A 19,820-nucleotide genomic window follows, 5' to 3' on the forward strand; every position below is an offset into this window, starting at 1 on the left:
CTATCAACTACACAATGGACAAGACAGACATGGCATTTTTATACACAGGAAAGCTACTCAGCTATGAAGAAAGACAACCTTGAGGCTTTCGTAGGTAAATGGGTACAACTTGAGATCGTACTCATCGGTGAAATAGTTCAGAATCACGTGGGTGAATATCACGTTGTCTCCCTAGTATAAAAATATTAAAGGAGTGAGTACGATCCAAAATTCACAATATGTAACATGCACATGAAAGGGGAGGAAGTATCTAAAATGGGAAGACAGTAATCATTGTTAATCTGTTATTGTTATTTGGAACCCATATTGTTTTCATGTTTAATGTGGTTTTATTCTGTATTGGTTTGTCTAATTTTACTATATTTGATGACATGAATAGCTATTTTAAGGATAACAAAATATATTATGGTAGCCCTTAGTGATTTCCTATTAGCTTGTCTTGAAGCCCTGTATTACTTTCATTGTTTTGTTTTGATTGATTTTATTCTATTTTGTTTTGTTTGGTTGTATCATATCTGATAGTATAGGCAACTACTTTGAAGATAACAAGATGTATTATGGTACCCACTGTGGTCTACCCACCCAACCATGGTTAAATACTTGTTTTGAATATTATCTTGTTTTGAAGTCTTGTGTTGCTTCTATTGTTTTCTTTTTATTGCTTTTATTCTGTACTATTTTGTTTGATTTTATTATGCTTGATAGTATAGGCAATTCTTTAGAAGATAACAAGAGGCATTATGGTAGCCATTATTGATTTCCTTGTATTTTGTTTTAAACTCAGGTACTATGTTCATTGGTTTGTTTTGATTGACTCTATTCTGTTTCATTTCATTCTCTTCAAAATAAAAAGATGGAAAAAAATAAAGTATATGCAACAAATTAAACAAAGGAAAGGATAGACTTTCAGATATTGAAGACAAAATTACACCTAGTGATCATGAAAATGAAGATAGCTCAAAAATAGCAAGAGATTATGAAAAAAACAATCCAACAGCTACAAAAAGAGGCAAGGAAGAAGAACACAGGCTTGATTGGGATCATGAAGAATCTGGAGAGAGTACAAATGCCAAATGCCATAACAATCATAAATATATATGCACCTAATACAGGAATACCCAACTATATAAGACAGTTATTGATAGGGAAAATTAAATAAGCAATAAAAATTGTTATGGAGACCTCCATTCCCCATTGTCATAGAGAGACAGATCAACTTGAAAGAAAATCAACAAAGAAATATCAAAGCTGAACCAGACCTGTGAACAAATGGAATTAATTGAAAGGAGCCATGCTCAAGATCATGCTCCAGTGGCCTGGAAAGATCCAACAAGATCAGCACAGGTCCAGAGAAGAAGGTCCTGCCATTATGGAGGAGAATCAGTGAACCATGACCCAAGCCTCTCCACCACTCCGGGAAACCCAAATTGGAAGAAACCAGGTGCCTAATCCAATCCACGACACCGAGGGAATGGCATCCAATGAAGGAAGCACCCTGGATACAACAATGGGCTGATTCCAAGGAAAATGTCACATCAAAGGAACAAAACAGAATTTCAGACCTCTAGCTCACAAAGAACAAGTTCAAAAGACACAGACAGTAGAAGTTAGAGATTACACACCTAACATTTTTGAAGAGATAACAATAGAAATAAAGAAGCAACTTAGTTCTTATACTGTTTTGTAAATTTTATATGCCTATGTCTGATGATCTGTTCCTATTGTCTTGTTGTGAAATTCCATATTGTTTCACTGTTTTGTTTTGATTGGATCTATTCTGATTTCTTTTGTCTGGTTTTATTCTCTTTAAAATAAAAAAGTAAATAAAACTTAAAGAAGAAAGATACATAGAAGATATATAGATGATAGATACACAGATGATAGATGGGTAATAAATGAATAGATAGGAAATAGTTTGTATTCACCCAACCATGGTTAAATACTTGTTTTTTTTGTTTTGTTTTTTGTTTTTTTTACTTCTAGATAATACCAAAATTCCTTGTTTGTTTTACAAATCTTTGGGGTTGAAACTACAGAGACAAACATCTATTGTTTATTTACTAGACTTTTGACAGTCTATGATTTTTCATTTTTCAGGCACAATTTAATCACAGCAAACAAAACCTCATAAAGGTAAGTTAAATGATTAATTCTTTTATTATTCCTAGTGTAAAAGAAAGCAGACATATTGAAGTCTCAATAATAAATAACTTCCCCACATTTTGCTTTTCTTGGCAGGCTTGTGAAATACTTATTGCATTTTTTTCCCAAAAGCTTGAAAGTATCTCTCCCCTCCAGAGAATATTATGATATGACCCGACACACGTACCCTGCCTCTCTCTGCCATGCTTCCATCCACAGCCCTGGATTGAGCCTGTCTTTCAACACTGCCTTCCAATTAACTTCTTCTGACAATTTCTGTTACTTTTTGTTTAAAGCTGCTGCAATCCATATGGCTCCTCTTTCTTTGATGTGGCCCAGAACATCGTACAAAACATGACACATGAGGTCTATTATGAAATAAATCACTACAGAATCTCTGTATGCAAAGCAAAACTCAGCACAAAGCTAATGAAGAATCTGGACACAACAAGAGAAAACTGTTCATGTGAGTATCTCCTCTAAGCATAAGAGAAATTATGTGTTAGAACCAATAACTACTTTGTACCAGCAGGGACAACATTAGAACAACCAGCCATTATGGACAAAATGATGACCAAAGCCAAACAAGATGGCCACTGATAATCAGTAGATCTGAGTTGGGATCCCACTTTGGGATTAAACAGTAAATTGATCAAACATATATTTTTAAAAAGAAAAAAAAAAAGAATCCCAGAACTAAAAGTAAACCAAACTAGAAAAAGTTTGTACAATTTTTTTATCCAGTCCCCATCCAAAATACAGGACAGTTAAGCAACTTTAAGGGAAACTATCTGACTTAATTAAAAGTAAAAAGAAGAGAAGAGAATAAAACTTGTTTCATTCTCTTTGTGATAGATGTTATAAAAAATTGAAAAATGAATTGTCAATTGGATATTATAATTCTTTTAGGATTTATATTATTCATCTTGCATAGAAATGAAAAAAAGAAGAGAAAAAAGAAGAAAGACTAGACTACAGGCTTCCCAGAGATGTTGCTCAATTTAGCTTGCATAATTGAACTTAAAATGACCTCAAAAAAGAATTCTAACCAAAGTTGTTCAGCAATTAGGCAAGTTGAATTGAGATCATCCACCTTCCCTACCTAAAAAGCATAGTTCACACTAATTAAGAGACATTTGTACAGTGTGTGTTCCACATGCATAAAAGTGAGAGGGTATCTGATGGTTGTTAGCAATTATCTGTGAATTTACGTTGTCCCAAGGACCAATGAAGCCAGATCTGTTCCTGGAAGACCTTTCACATCATCTTGTTGACCACATCTTTCTAATTTTCAAAGGGAAGCATCCCAGTTTAACATCACACACTCCCACCCCACCCCCCACCATTCTTTGTCTATTTCTTGTTCTCTTTGGAGACTGCCACTATCGTCACCTTTGTTGGTTGCCTTGATCCTAATCTTCTATAGACAAAAAAATTAATTACAGTGAAATTTGATGCAACTGCCTCCCTGCAAGCTTAGGCACACATTATATCTCTTGTTCCCCTTGTTATACTAACCCTATTTTCTAGTCACATTTCATTAGCAAATAAAAGAATTAATGCCCATTGTCTCTGATGTTCTCTACTAATCACATGCGATAGATGAGCATCTATTCTGGTTATAAAGTACACTTAAGGGCTGACATTCAAAAAGTGCCTTATGTTGTTTTATGCTTTAATGGCTGCATGCAAAACTAAAAGTTGTTAAAAATTAGTTTATGCTAATGAAATAAGTGTTGAAGATATATCATTGGCTAGGCATCTTTATCTGCTGTCTAACATTTGCTTTGTTTTCACTCAAGAATTTACAATGAGTGGTTTCTCTATGACTTTCAGATACACTACCTTCTCTGATTTTTTGGATAGTTCATAAAGTCTTGTTTCTTTATAAAATTAGGATATATATCAAAATGATCTACAAAGTTATTAGCCTGATCTTTGAACCAGAAACAGTTATCAAGAATCTAATTCACAATATATAAGAAATATATAAAACATGTTGAAGGAGAAAAGAGAAGTCAACTGTACCAAATACTACTTTACATAGTGAGATCCTGTGTCAAAAATACTAAACCTAATTAAAAGAGAAAGTAGTACAGAACTTTCATTTAAAGCTTTATTAACTGATGTTTAGATTAGGCTAACCTTACCCGTAGTATGTAGAAGTAAAAAGTGAGTTTAAGGAGACGTAAATAAAATTACTGAAAATTACTTAACCTTTGTGTCTAGAGACACAAGTAGTTACTTTTTTTAAAAGTAGTTACTTTAAAAAAAGTTACTGATCATTTACTGGATTTATTCTGCCATCTAATTGTCTGCTACATAAACAAAAGTAAATTTACTTTTTAGGGTTTAATTATGTATTTGGGCATTTCATATCAGGTATATAGGTAAATATGTGAAAAGATATAGTCTTTATCTAAAACTGTTTATGTATGGTCCATGTGAAATACAGCCACCTGGACATTTTCAGTATCTTACAGAAGGACTATAAAAGCAGGTGGTTAATCAAGTCTTTGGTATTCTACCTCTGAGTTTCAGTCAGAAATGGTCCAGGGTTGATGATATTTAGGAAAAAAAAACAGTCTGAAGTTTTACATGTCTGTATAACTGCAAGTATTTTAGTCCAATTAGAATACAAATGTACCAGCTCACGAGCACAGAACTGAAGAATATAGCCAAGATTAGAACATACAGGGCCATACAGGAAACAAATTATGAGTGCAGCCCAGGAAAAGCAATGAAAGTCTAAGCAGTGAGCTTACAGGATTTTGTCAGAGTTTCACTTTAGAAAGATCATTGCGTTGCATAGTGTAAAAGATGTACATGAGGGACGTCCCTTTAGATGCATTCAAACATATAGACTTTTATTGGCTCTTTCCAAAACCCTACAAAATGATCAATGTAATAAACATAGTATGAAAGGAAAAGACAATAAAAGAAGAAATCCATCAAAGAAACAAACAGCATGTTTGAAAGACAGCATGTCAATAGAAGAGAATTTAATAAGTAAAGAAAACTCAAATCTAACTGCCTGTAAAGAAGGGTGTCAGTGAGTCTGATTCCCTCAGAGAACTCTCAGGAAATAAAACTGCAAGTGTCTGGGGGAAACGGTGTGGCTTAAAGGAAAGCATTTGATTGCAAACCTCCAGCAGAATCCTTCAGACCCCAGTTCTCACTAGCTCATACAACGAGGCACCTCTGTGCCCAACCTAGAAGAAAACCAGATGTGTATTCTGTGGGGAAATAAAGTAGAGAAGCACAAAAATCAGCAGTATGTGACTTAGGAAAAGACAGAGCGGAAAACAGGAGGAGTAATAGAATTCCACATCTTAGTTGTTAGAACTGTCATGTTTGGCTCATGTAATTCTGGAAAGCAGACTTTTCTCTAGAAAAATTGGCTATAGTAGAGAAAACATACAGACATTGGCAGTTATGATCTCCAGTTAATTGATCAAGTGTTCTGTAATTATTCTACTAAAAGATAAATGATAACGGCTATAATAATGATAAGCATCCTTTCCCACAACACATATGCACACAAAATATAACTTCTACCATATTTTTAAATATGAACAGATAGACAAACTAGGCATTCAAGTACATAAAAAGAGCCCTCTAACATAAAAGGCAAAGTGACAAACGAGAGAAGAAAAAGGAACTGGAGAAAAACATTTAAAAATTTCAAACTAGCATTCTATAATTTATGTCATCAGAAAGATAAAATGTTAACATCTATGAAATATGAATGAGTGCACTGGGGCTTTAGCTCAGAGGGGCAGAGCCTGCCTGGCAAGCGTGAGACCCTGAGGTCAATTTCCAGTTGCCCTCAAAATAAATGAATAAGTAAAATAAGACTGAGAGGCTGTAAAAATGAAAAGATAAGAGGATGTAAGAAAAAAACTGGGGAAAATTTTAAAAAGATTAAAGTAAAGCTGGAAAACTCCCTCAAGTGAGAAACAGAGTAATAAAAAAGGGGGGAAAGGAAGGAAAAGATATGAAGGTAAGAAGATAAATTTAGAATTTTAAGTAGATGAGCACCATTCAAGACAGAGGGATAGAAATTAGAGATGTAATACAGAACTTTTCCTGGAATAAAACTGAATATCTAGATTTTAAAAATGATAGAAATTCTCAGTAAAACAGTCACAGTATTGTAAACTTCAAAACACCAGTGATAAAGAAAAGTACAAGGGTGAGAGAAAATGCTGACTCAAAAAAAAAAAAACCTTGAAATTCAAATATGTTGTACACTTGCATCCAGGATTATAAAGTACTTTCAACATTCACAAATAAGAAAACAAAAATCTAACAAAATGGACAAAAAATCTAGAGACATCTTTGCCAAACATGAACCAATGATAAACAAGCACATGAAGACATGCTCAGTGTCATTAATTAAGGAAAATGAAATCTAAAACCACACTGTGTTGTTACTATAAATATAATACCTAAAATTAAAATGACTTCTCATCCCAGGTATTGGTAAGAATATGATGCTGTCCAATTGTTCAAGGCTGAAGTTTTGTGAAAAGTTTAAAATGCAGCCACACATGATCTAGTTATTTCTCTGTTAGATATTCACTAAGAGGAATGAAAATATGTTTCTCATTGTTGATAGCAGCTTTTTGTGACAATAAAAAGATAGAAAATATCCTTTCAACAGATAAAAGGATACTCAAACTGTGACATTCAAACAATAGAACATAACACAACAATAAAAAGGAATTAGCTACTGATACAAACATAACATGAAAGAACTGTAACGTAATTAAAGGTGTGAACAGATTCAGGTCAAAAATATATAGCATATGGTTATACTTACATAAAATCCTAGAAAGTGCAAAATAACCTATATAGATAGAAAAACAAATTACTAATTTCCTGGAGATTGATGAGATGGGTACAAGTAAAGGGGATTATAAAGGAGCTGGAGAAAACTTATGTGAATGATATATATATGTGTACTTTGTGGTTGTGATGAGTTACATATAGCTTGTAGCTGTAGCTTGTATAATTTGATCCTGTGCAATTTGTTGTATGTCAATTTACCTAAAAGCTTTTTAAAACTTAAACATATAGAAATAAAATTGGTATAGGAAATAATTGTCAAGGAAAGTTACATCTCAAAGTGGAGAGATGAGGAAGCTGTAGCAATATCCAAACATAATATGGACCATACAAACTTTAAAAACTCTATAAACTGTAAAACATACTTATTGAATTAAAGTAGTCAGGACTCAGTATATATTTGAGGGTGGGATGCAGGTAGGTGATGTCACAAGATTAGTAAATATCTCAACTTTGAAGCCTGAATTACAAACTGAGTGGAACCCCACTGAGAAGACTAGATAAAAGAATGTTATGAGTTTCATTTTCCATATATAAAATTTGAAAAAGAAACAGAAATGCCAAAAGTAGTTGGATAATGAATCTGAAACTCAGAACAGTGAAGCTGGAAATCCCCATCAAGTGGAGGATGAGATTTTAACTGATTGGGTCATCAAAGAATTAAACTAAGATTTAAAGGCTCAGATTTAAAGGCTGTAAAAATTAATATTTTATGAATGGACAATTCAGGGACTTTCACAATGTAGACAAATAGAAATTATTGTATTAATGTAACCTTTGAAAACATCTGTCTTAGCTACTTTTATCTTTGCTGAGACAAAATATCAGACACTCAAAGTTAAAGGAGGAAAGTTTTATTTAGCTCACAGTTTGTAGAGGTTCAAATCCACAGCTGGGTGGCTGCAAGGCAGAGTGGCATGGCACAGAGACACTGCAGAGGAGAAACAGTTCATCGTGGCCAGAGGCAACAAAGGAGCAAAGTAGGGAAAAAGCAAACCACAAGCAACAGGCAACAAGGAGCGACCTCCCCTGTCCCTTGTATTTTACCCAGGTTACTCACCCTTGAAGCACAGGATCCTCAGTTCTAACACTGCACCATGAATCAATCCCCAAATCATATGCTTGATCCTAGAATCACCTATCTTAGATCCAGCCACTTCTAAAACATCTTACCTATGACCACATGAGGCTTTGGACAACTTCTAGACACTCGCCATACTAATCTACTTAGGACAGGGGGAAAAAGAAACACATGTACTTGTATATCATGATTCAACAAGAACTTTCACTTAGTCAAAAACTCAAAAGTCAACAACAGCTCATTGTGAACTGACAGACATCTTGCTCTGGTTTTCAATTGGAAGAGCTCTGTAGGACACTCGGGTACGCAGATAACTAACCTCACGCACTCATAAGTACTGCTTTAGTGGAACTCAGCAGTAAAAGACTCCAGACTGCACCAATTATAGCAGCTTCAATCATGGCTAAGGAGGAGAATTGACTGGATTCCACATGGTATTTTTAACCCTATAAATTTGAAATGAGGCAGTTTTTCAACCACACTGTTGCTAACTTTTAACCTGCCCACACCTGGTCTAATATCTTAAAGTACTTGGAGTTATTAATACTAGTTTTGGCATGTACCAATATAATGACTAAAAATTGTTCATGATTCTTGAAGTGGAAAAAATAAGTCATATGACAGACATATAAATGTGCTATTGTATTTTCACAAGTGAAATTTCTATAGGGCATTTTTAAAAAATACTGAGCAGGCACTCTATAATTATGACCTCATATACAAGACTAAATATTAAAGCTAGTAAAAGCAAATAAATGATTAATAATCCATTATTTATTAACTACTATAACTACCAAAAACAACCATTAAAGCTTAGATATTTTACTCATAGGAAATTCCTAATCAGACCCCATTAACTCCCATTTTAGATGTGTCCAACAAACTTGGTGTACTAGTTTACTTCCCAAGAGTAACTTATAAGTAATAAGCTTGATGTAGATAGGATATTATCTTAAGACAAGTACACTAATGGCAACAAATTATGATGACATTAAGGAGAAACATGAAGAGGAAGAAAAAACAACTTTCAAAAGCAGAGATCAGAGCTCCAAGAATTGACTAGCTTATGTCTATTTAGTATAAAGTATGCAAATTACTACATTTCGTTAGCCTCTGATGAGTAATAACCACAATAGTTACCAAAAAGTTTCAATAATGCCAGGAATATTGTATGAGTCATTTAATAAGATTTCAGTGAAGGTAAAATTGGCTAATAGTTGCAGAAAAATATGTTTCTGTTATTGATAAGTTTTGCTTATATGAAGTAGTTTACTTGTAAGTAAAGCATACTATCTCTTAAAATAAAAACCATTCATGAGAAATAAGAAGTAACATCTTTAAATATTATTTATTACTTCAGCTCCAAAGTACTTATTCACTGATCCAAGGTTTAGCCCTTTGTGTTGCTTAAGTCTGCTCAACTTCTACCTATTATCATAGTTTTTTACACAGAATTGTCCCAGTCTTTTTATATTATTAGATATTAGCAGATGAAAACTAAATATGAGACACTTGAATTCATCTTTGTGTCATTTATCATGTGTTCTTCCACATTCTGCAGAACCTAGTGTGTATAGTGCTCAACAAATGAAGGAAAGTAGCTTACAAGCATATGTCTATGTCCTTTATTATTTTAGTGACAATGAATAATAGTATCAAATTTTACATTTGGGTAATACTGTAAAATGTAAATCATATAAAAATCATTAAATATGATTTGACCCCAAAATATAAAATTAAGAAAAAGTTCAAATGCATACATGAATAAAAATTGGAGCTGTTAAAACTCCTTAATGAATTACAATGTAAGCAAAAGCTAATATTGCCTAATTAGTGAATTTCTGAAAAGACAGAACTTGAAATTATTTCTTATTATAATTTCAATTATATGTCATGGTAATTACTGAAACTACAATTTTCATTTTGTGTTGAGAAAATGCTTAAAATTAAAGCTAAATTTTATTTGTATGTTCCCTTTTTTAAATCATCAAAAAAAGGTTTTTATACTATCCATATTCAAAATGTATGGATCTTGAATTTTAAAGCTAAATCATGTTATATCTAAGGCAATTTGCTAAGTGGGATTTAATTTTTAAACTTTGAACATGGAAAAATATGTTTAAAATTCAAACCCAATAAAATAATCTTTACTTTGAGTAATATGCCATTGGCAGTATATAATATTCATGCTCAACGGGTTCAATCACAAGATAATTAGCAAGACTTGTGGTTCTATTCAAAAATAAACCACAAATAGAGCATCATTATTTTCATAAAAATACTCAAAATTTTTCTGATTGCCATGCATTTCCTTTTTTTATAGCAATACACTATAAAGATTTAGAGAATAGGGTTCAATTAATAAGATAATGACAAATGAACAATAATTTGCAACTTTATTATCTAGGTGTATGTTTTGAGTAATAAAAAAATGAGAAAAATCTCTGAATAACAACAGATGAATCCTCAGAATTCAGTCACCCAGGAAAGTTGGGAATCTGAGGCAGGAGAATCACAAATCTAAGTTCTGCCTGATCAATCTAATGAGACTCTATGTCAAAATAAGTAAAAAAGGGGTGTAGTTCAGTACTGAGTGCATTCCCTAGTACTGAAAAAACAGGGAAGACTGTAGATTTTTTAATTCATTAAGTTTTTTATTAAAGTAAGTATGTGAGTGATCTTGTTTTGAATAGAGAGCTATTAGGTCAGAACAGGGGACTATTTCACTCATGTGTGCCTAAAATGAACCAGTCACTGTGCTAGAGACAGGAGCAAAAATAAAAATATAAAAATCTTTCTCTTAAAAACTGTCATACTGGAGAGAAAAAATTGATAGGCTGTCTTCATTAAAACTAGAAATTGTGCAAGACAGTGTCAATAAAATAAGACAAGCTATAGACAAGGAGATAACATTTGTAAAGACATATCTGAAGAAAGACTATTATCAAATATACAGAAAATTCTCAAAACTCAATAACAAGAAAATAAACATCTCAATCTAGAAATAGCAAAAGATCTGATACCTTATCCAAGAGGATGCGCGGATGACAATAAAGCAAATATCTTCTATTTCATGTGTCTTTAGGAAAATACAGGTTAAAACAATGATTTACAGCTATAAACCTATTAAACAAGCCAAAATCAAAGCACTGACAATGCAAAATGGTCATGAAGCTGTTGGTGATGCAAGAAGTCTTGTTTATCATTGTGGGAATACAAAGTAGCAGAGTCACTTTTTTCTTTTTATTTGAGTTTTTGTGCTTTTTTTGTGGGGAATTTTTGTTTTTGTTTTTGTCTTTTTTTGAGGCAGGGTTTTACAGTGCAGTTCAGACTGGCCTTGAAATCAATTTGTAGCCCAGGCTGGCCTCAAACTCACAGTGATCCTCTTGCCTCAGCTTCCTGGGATTGCAGGCATGTGCCACCGCACCCAGCAGTAGAGCCACTTTGGAAGACCATTAATTTCTTACAGACCACATACTCTTGACATACAAGCTAGCAATAATGTTCCTTGGTGTTTATTTCAATGAAATAAAAATCAATGTTCAGAAAAAAGCCAGCACATGAAAGTTTAGAGCAGCTTTATTGAAAATAGTAGGGGCTGGGGATTTAGCTTAGCAACATAAGTGCCTGCCTTGCAAGCAGGCAGTCATGGGTTCGATCCTCCCTGGTACCGATAAAAAGGAAAAAGACCAAAAAAAAAAAAAAAGAAAATAGTAAGAACTTGATTATAATGAAGATGTCCTTCAGCAGTTAAATAAATAAACTGTGATGCATATATAGATTATAAAATATTAGCATGAAAGGAGTTATCAAGCCATGAAAAAATATGGAGGAATTTAAATGCATATTATTGCAAGAAAGAAGCCAATCTGAAAAGGCTACATATTGCATTATTCCACTTGTGTGACAGCCTGAAAAATGCAAAACTATGAAGACAATGAAAAAAATCAGTGATTTCCAAGGGTAAGCAGAGGCAGAGATAGACAGTTGGGTCACAGAAGATTTCTAGGCAATGAAATTATCTGTATGACAAAACAGCAATCAATACATGGAATGATATGTTTCTCCAAATCCATAAAATGCTCAGGAGCTGCAGACTCTACCATAAGCCGGTTGATTTTGGATGTCTTTTTATTAATGTAGGTCCATTCCCTGTAACAAACGCACCTCTATGTTTTAAGATGTTGATAGCGGAGAAGGTTGTGCTTTTGTTGGTGCAGGAGAATAATGGCAACATTCTGTACTTTCTATTCAATTTTCCTGTGAACCTAAAACTGCTCTAAGATGTCTCTAAAAATGCCATTGCTACTAGAAATACAGACAGGCACACAAACAAACATGGGATGTCAAATGTTACATAGCAGACATCTCTACACAGGAAGATACCACAGAAACAGGGAAGGGCAAGAAGGTGTCCACACTGGTGAGAAGCAAGATGTATCAAGAAGGCTAATCTGCATGTCTTCCAAGTCCACAGTAGAAAAAGCCCTCAAACAAATTCCAGGCTGGAGAAGAGTAAGGCTGGGGAAAAAGACAGTCAAATTCTTCTTAAGAGGCAAGAGCCTGACAAGAATGAGAGCTCAGGAGCTAAAGAAGATGGAGTGGTGTGAGGAGGCCTGAAGATGTACCTCACAAAAACCACAGAGGATGACTTCCAAAAACTTCTGCATTCTAAGTATTTTCTATGGAGAGGCTTATTTGAAATTTCACAGAAGGGACACAGTACCAAGGTGCAGAAGAGCACAAGTCTTTTTACTGACTCCAAACACAAAGAAGTCTAGATTCCCAGCAGGCTGTATAATCAGAGGTCCTTACAGGTCATTTTCATGACAGACTTGTGATTGAATTATACTATTGAGCCACCACACTGTTTACTCATTTAAGAATATGCTCAAAGACATCTTAAAAGTCTGCATTAATGTCTATCTGCTTAATAGAATGAGTAATATCTTTAAGTCTAAAAGCAGTCAGAATAATTGCACAGAAGATGATGGCAAGATTTCTCTTCAGAAATAATGAACGAAGCCCACATAGATTGTGAGAGATAACTGCGTCAATGTGAGTAACAAACTGCCTACTAACTTGGCTCAGCATAATTCTGGGTTTGCCTGAGGGAATTTACTAAAAACAGAAGATCCACCCTAGAAGGCTTTGTAGCCTGAATGATGTAAAAGGGAGCAAAGAAGAGAGGACTGCTTCTGCTTTCACTGAAGGGACTCCAGTCTTCTCTTTCACCTCGGACATCATTTCCTGGATTCCTGTGCAGAACCTTCAGCCTCCTGATTTTGGCTCCCAGTGAGCTCCAGGCCTTCACCTAGATCCTTCAGATCTCCAGGGCACAGACGGACCTTCTGCACTCTGCCACACCAGACTCTGATCCCAGATGCATATATATTCATGTATGTAAAATAACTATTAAAGTTAAGTAGTATAATGTTAATTGAAAGTAAACTGTGATGAGTTTAAAAAGTATACTCTAAATCCAAATGTGACATATAAAAGAAGATGGAAAAGAACAGAAACTGAAAAAAAAGATGACACAAATCAAATAATAAGATGGTAGATATAAATCCAACCACATCAACAATTGTACTGAATATAAATAATTTAAACATCTTAATTAAAAGCAGAGATTATCATTTTAAATAAATATGCAAGTTCCACCTATATGGTGTCTGTAAGAAAATATTTTAAAATATAAAGATATAAATAAATTAAAAGTAAATAAATTTTAAATACCATATTAATACAGACCAAAAGAACAATGGAATGACTATATTACTATCAAAAAAATACTCTTCAGAGCAAAAGGAATTAACAGGACTAAGGAAAGTAATTTCACATAGATAAAAAAAAAAGCATATAAGAATCTTAAATATTTCTGTATCTAAGAGTAGAGCTCCAAAACACGTGAAGCAAAATCCACAGGCCTCTTAGAAGAGATAAGCAAGTGTGACATTTTGCCATGTTCAATAAATAATTGATAAAAAAACAGTACAAAGACAAGGACATAAAAGACTTGAACAACACTGTGGAACTTGACCCATTTTGACATTTACAAAGCACCCTACCGAACAACAAAATGTGCATTGTTTTCAAGTTTACATAGATTTTGTACCAAAAGAAATCATCTTGTAGGTTCAATAGAGCTACATTTTCATGTATATTAAAGCAATTATTTGTCGGTGCTGCTTGGGTCACAAAGTGAGGTAAAGAGGGCAAACAGTATGAAGGAATATCAGTGGTTAGAGCCTAATTTATGGAAAAATAGGGTGGAGACATTTTAAAAGCAGAGAAATCTAATATCCAATTTTAAATTACATGTTTTGTTAATTCCCCTCCCTTTATTATAATATAACCCTAAGTCTCAGTGAATGTCTCACAACACAGCTGCTTCTGGTGCGTGCAGATAAGGAAGACACAAAATAAATGGGTCCCACATTGGAGTTAAAGCCATGGCAGAGATAAAGGAACAGCTTCGAGACTTAGAGTAATGAAAATTCAACAAAAGCAGGAAACTGGAGTCAGAGGTAATTAGCACAAATATATCTTCAAAAATCCCAATGACATTGTTCTTGCTATAAAACACTGTGGCAGGCTTTGAATTGACCTTATCCTAATATTTGGAGCAAGATTACCCCTGGGAATATCTGTATTACATTTTTTTCTCCCCTAGTAGACACAAGGGAAGAGTAGCAGAATAGATTTACTACCGTGTTGTTTTAAATGATATCATACACCTACAAATAGGGTTATAAATAGTGTCAACAAAGTTTTTAAACAAATTTTCCATTACATACCTAACACCTCACTTCGTTTAAGCAAGTTATCTCAAAAGGCATAGAAACAAGTGAGTACAAACAGTAAAACCAAAATAAAGAGGGAGGGAGGGAAAGAGGGAGCAAGAGAGAGAGACAGAGACAGAGAGAGAGAGGGAAAAGAAGAGGGAGAAGGAGGAGGAACAGGAAGAGCAGGAGGACTGTGGGGTGTGAGCCAGAAAGGACAAAAGAAGCAAGCAAGCTAGGATGACTGCAGGATGGGCGATCAGACTAATAAACAAGAACTTATTCTCTGTGTTAGCTGGGCTAAACTCCAGCTAGTCGTGTCTTTGCTACTGCATTTTTTAACATTTTTCGATTGAAAACATATAGGAATAGGGAAATGCAAATCAAATCTTCTTTTTGGTTGTTTATACAGGCTCAGGATAAAATAAAACATGAGTTTGCTAACAATTTCCAACTTTGTTTCAAAGTATTTTGTCCATAGAGGAAGGGCACAGAAGCTTACCTATGGTATTTCCAGAAATGTGACAAAATTCTCTGAATTTGTATATTTTGACATACGGAATCTTAATCTCCTAAATGTTGGAAAGTATCCTGGTCTCTTTTCTCAGGTGACAGAATTGCCATTCTAGAGACATCACCTATAGTCAGCAATTGCAGTGGGACGGAGCTGAGACAAAACTCAGGTCCCAGGGCAGGAAACATCTATAGCAGTCTAAAGTCAGTTTAAAAGGTGGTGGAATTTTCTAAATTGTACATTTGTGTCTCTAGTGGCTGGCATAGCGCTACTTAGCCTAACACAGTGTTCACTTAGTGGCTGTACATTGAATTGTGATAAATTCAAGGAAAAAAAAAAGCCTAAAGTAGAAAAAATTATTATCATGCCCAAGGTAGGCGCTTCAGCCACCAAGTGACTGAATCAGATGTCCCTCTGAGAGATGAAGGTGTGATTTTCCAGCAGTCTAAGCAAGATAACCCCCTAAACTGGAACAGCATGTAGGCAAAAGAATAGTTAACGTTGTGGAGATTTAGAGTAATCATATGTAGCATTTTTTCTTTTATCTCAACACAATGTTATTAAAATAAAATTATAGGCCAAAGTACAAAATAAGGAAATTTTTAAAAAATTATTTCTTTCCTCTTTTGACTTTCCTTTAATAGCAGTAAACTCCTTTTGTCCTGTTTTGCTCACCAGAATAAGTCAGCTTTTGAGTAACCAGCACTCAAGTAATAGCAAGCTCTTTTCTTTTAGAAGTTAACAATTTGGGGATAAAGGGAGACAATAACAGCTGGATAAGCACATGCATAGCAAGATGTTTGACTGCCAATAATTTTACGGGTTACCTTTCCCTGGCACGTTTGCATTTGCGCTGGTAGAAAGTACATTTGAACTCACAAGAATATACAATGATGGCAACATTTAAGGAACCAAAAATCCTTATAATAAAAGGGAAAGAAAAATGAATGCTGTATAGTAACTTTGTAATCCAGCATGGGAAGAATCATGTTTTCATCCAAATTACATGGAAATAAAGGAGTGCTGCTCCTTTCACCAGCCTCCACCCATGTCACCTAAAAGTGTTTGCAATAGAATAACAAATGCACATCAGAACTTAATTTCACTGTTAAGAAAACTGCATAGCCTTGACTGTGTGCGTTTCTTCTTTAGACATTAACAGAAAATGTAAATGATATTGTCTTATAAAATAAGTGCAACAGAAATGATAGAAAATCCTCAATTTCCCAGTTGTCTTTAACCCTGGCTCCTTTTATTTTCTCCATTCAGTCACAAATTTTTTCTTTCCTGTCTTCTTTTTTTGCTACCTCACCTATCTTTGAACCATGACTAATTAACAAGCCACAAGGCTTGCAAAAAACACCACTCTGGAAGTATTCTCTGACAGTTATCAAATGAGATTGCAACAACAATCCTGAGCCACAGGCATGAAAACTAAAACAATCTCCAACTGAAAGTTTCACAGCAATTAAAGATAAAAATCACTACGCTAGCCAAACCTCAAAGTATGTACTCCTCACTCTTCCTTACCATATAAAATGTCAACCTTTGTTTCAACTCCATGTTATCTGATATTTAGGTTTTTCCTGCTGTGCACAGAGTGAATAACTTCTTTAAAATTTGTTTGAGTTATTTAATGTATTTTCTTTGCATAGTCTTAATGCAAATGTTAACATTCAAATATAAACATCTGTTCATTGAGTAACATAGTTAAATACACATACATATACTGTATTGATTGATTTTTTCCATAACTATAACAAAATACCTGAGGCTGGGACCTTTAAAATAAACAGAGTTAGCTCACAGTGTTGGAGATTCACAAACATAGTGTCAGTGTCTGTTCATCCTCTGATGAAAGCTTTCTGGGCTGCTTCACAACATGTCATGACCAGAGCACATGAAACAAGGACAGATCACATGGTGAGAAAGGACACCAGAGAAATTAAGTGTCTTTTATAACAAACTTTATCACAGAAGTTACTGGGAACCTGTGATCATTACATCAGTAGTGACCTAATTGTCAACCAGCAGGCCGCACCTGTTAAAATCTCTCTACCTCTCGTTTTACCACACTGCTGACCAAGCACATGAATCCTTGAGGAACATATTCAAACCATCTCCAAACCATGACACAGATAAATGGGTGTGTCTGAAGGAACACATGTATATATTAATTATATACATGTGATTACTGCAGGTTTTACCAAGGGCATCTTCTATTTCATTTCTGATTGGCATCAGGATGTCAGGTTTTATTGCAAAGAAGTCTTAAGGTTGTGTGGCTATTCCAGAGAAGGTTAGAGGATAAATGTCTTCCTTACTCACTTTCTAGCTTACATTTGATCAATATTTTCTCCATTTCCTTATCTTTGCGGTTTAAGATTCAGATATTTTGTCTGAAAAGGACAAAAAGCAATTACCTCATCTGAGTGTGTAGCACAGTGTTAGAACACAGGCTCAGCGTGTGTGAGGCCCCAATTCAACCCAATGCCAGGTTAAAAAAAAAATTACTACAAAGTAACTTGCCATGAATTCCTTGTGAACATTAAGCTGCTCTTTTTACTGTGACAAAATACCTGGGATGATAAACAGCGTTAACGAGAAAAGATTTATTTTGGCTCGCGGTTTCAGTCCATGGCCACTTGACTGTGTTGTTTTGGGCCTCTGATGAGACTGTGCATGATGGAAAAAAGGACACAATAGAGGACAGCTTTTTCACTTATGGGTTGTCAAAAGAGAGAGACAGAGAAACACAGATACAGATAGATGTAGGAAGAAGAAGAACCTGAGGTTTATGAAATTCTTTAGGAGCATGCCCCCAGTCACCTACTTTCTCCAACAAGCCCCCTACTCTGTCATCAGCAGAGATCAAAGCCTTTTTAGTAAATAGCCTTTGGGAAACATTTAAGTTCTTTATCTAACAATCATTTGTTAACCTCTTGCAAACATTAGAGATTTGAAAATCTGTTTAAAGAGAGCAAATATCAATTTGCTTATTGGAGAGAGTTATGACCTTTTGTCAAACTTGCAGTATGACATAATTTTTTCAGCTTTATTGATATATAGTTGATGAAATTATTATATGTTTAATCAGTATGATGTGATATTTTATGTAAATATATATCATGAAATGTTCATAATCAAGTAAATTAACACATCTGTCACCTCACGTGTATGTTGCAAAACTTTAAAATCTATTCTTATTAAATTTAAATATATTATTAAATATAGTCATCACACTATATATTTCCAGAACTTATATCTTGTATGACTGTTTCTATGCTTTGACCAAAAAACATAATTTTTTGTTTGATACACCTTCCTACTTTATATGGATACTTTCATATAAAGAGTTGAAAAGGAAACTTTGAAAGTCATCATTTATTTATGCAGTGAGATTTCCCACATGCTACACATAATCAGATCTGTTTTGCAGTTTACAAAATATACATATATGCAGACTTGCTGATTTGAATGTGAACAGAGGTAACCAGTCTCACCTTAAATATAACTCAGCCATGGGCTCAATTCTTCAGGGCAGTTCTTTCGTTCTATTAATGCTGGAAATTCAAACAGACATCATCCCAGTGCAAATGTAGCTATTTGATATTGGTAGCTGAATCTCAGTGGTTGAAATTTATCTACATAACTGCAAGTCCTGTTTTCATTTAAAAATTTCTAAGAATATTCAGAAGTGTCTGTGTTTATAATTCTTGGTCACCACTGTAACTAGCCATGCCAAGATGTTTCAGTAGAACTCCAGACATTTGAACTTATTTCCACATCAATCTCTCCCCATCTCAGTTTCTATTTGAACTGTTTTGCCTACCTTGAATCTCAGTCTGGAAATGTTTATCTCCCCTGTGTATTATAACCAATTTCCCAGAGAGCCCTTGGCAAGGTTGTTGGGGCCCAGAATCATCCAGCACATGGTTCTTCCAATTCACACACAGATCCACTTTCTTATGAGATCAAAAGCACACATCTGGTGTGGCTAGGTCAGGTAAAACAAAAGCTTAGCCACTGCCAGGCAACCAGAACTATCACTGCCTTTCAGCCTAGAGACTCTGTCACTGGATAAGTGGTGCCCTTTACTCTCTCGGGTCTACTTTGGCTTCTCCTGCAATCTAAATGCAACAGTTTCTCCAGTCTACAATGCTTTATAAAATGAATTTGAAACCAAATCTTACCCAGTTGACCTATCATCCCTATTCATATGAGTCTCTACCTACTAGCCAAAAAAATTCCTAAACTTTGAAAGTCATTACTCATTTGTATGCTAAGATTATGTGATAAGTGTGTATCAATGAACAACTGAATATTCAAGAGAAGAATCGCTGAAGAGCTATGATGCCTTACTCACCAGAATCTCCACTTCTTACAAGGCAGGGCTTTTTAAATCTTTCTTTCTTTCTTTCTTTCTTTCTTTCTTTCTTTCTTTCTT

The sequence above is a fragment of the Cavia porcellus genome, unplaced genomic scaffold (genome assembly GCF_034190915.1).
Source record: "Cavia porcellus strain 051 isolate PalLab524CR breed Dunkin Hartley unplaced genomic scaffold, mCavPor4.1 scaffold_12, whole genome shotgun sequence".
In the NCBI taxonomy this organism is placed as follows: Eukaryota; Metazoa; Chordata; class Mammalia; order Rodentia; family Caviidae; genus Cavia; species Cavia porcellus.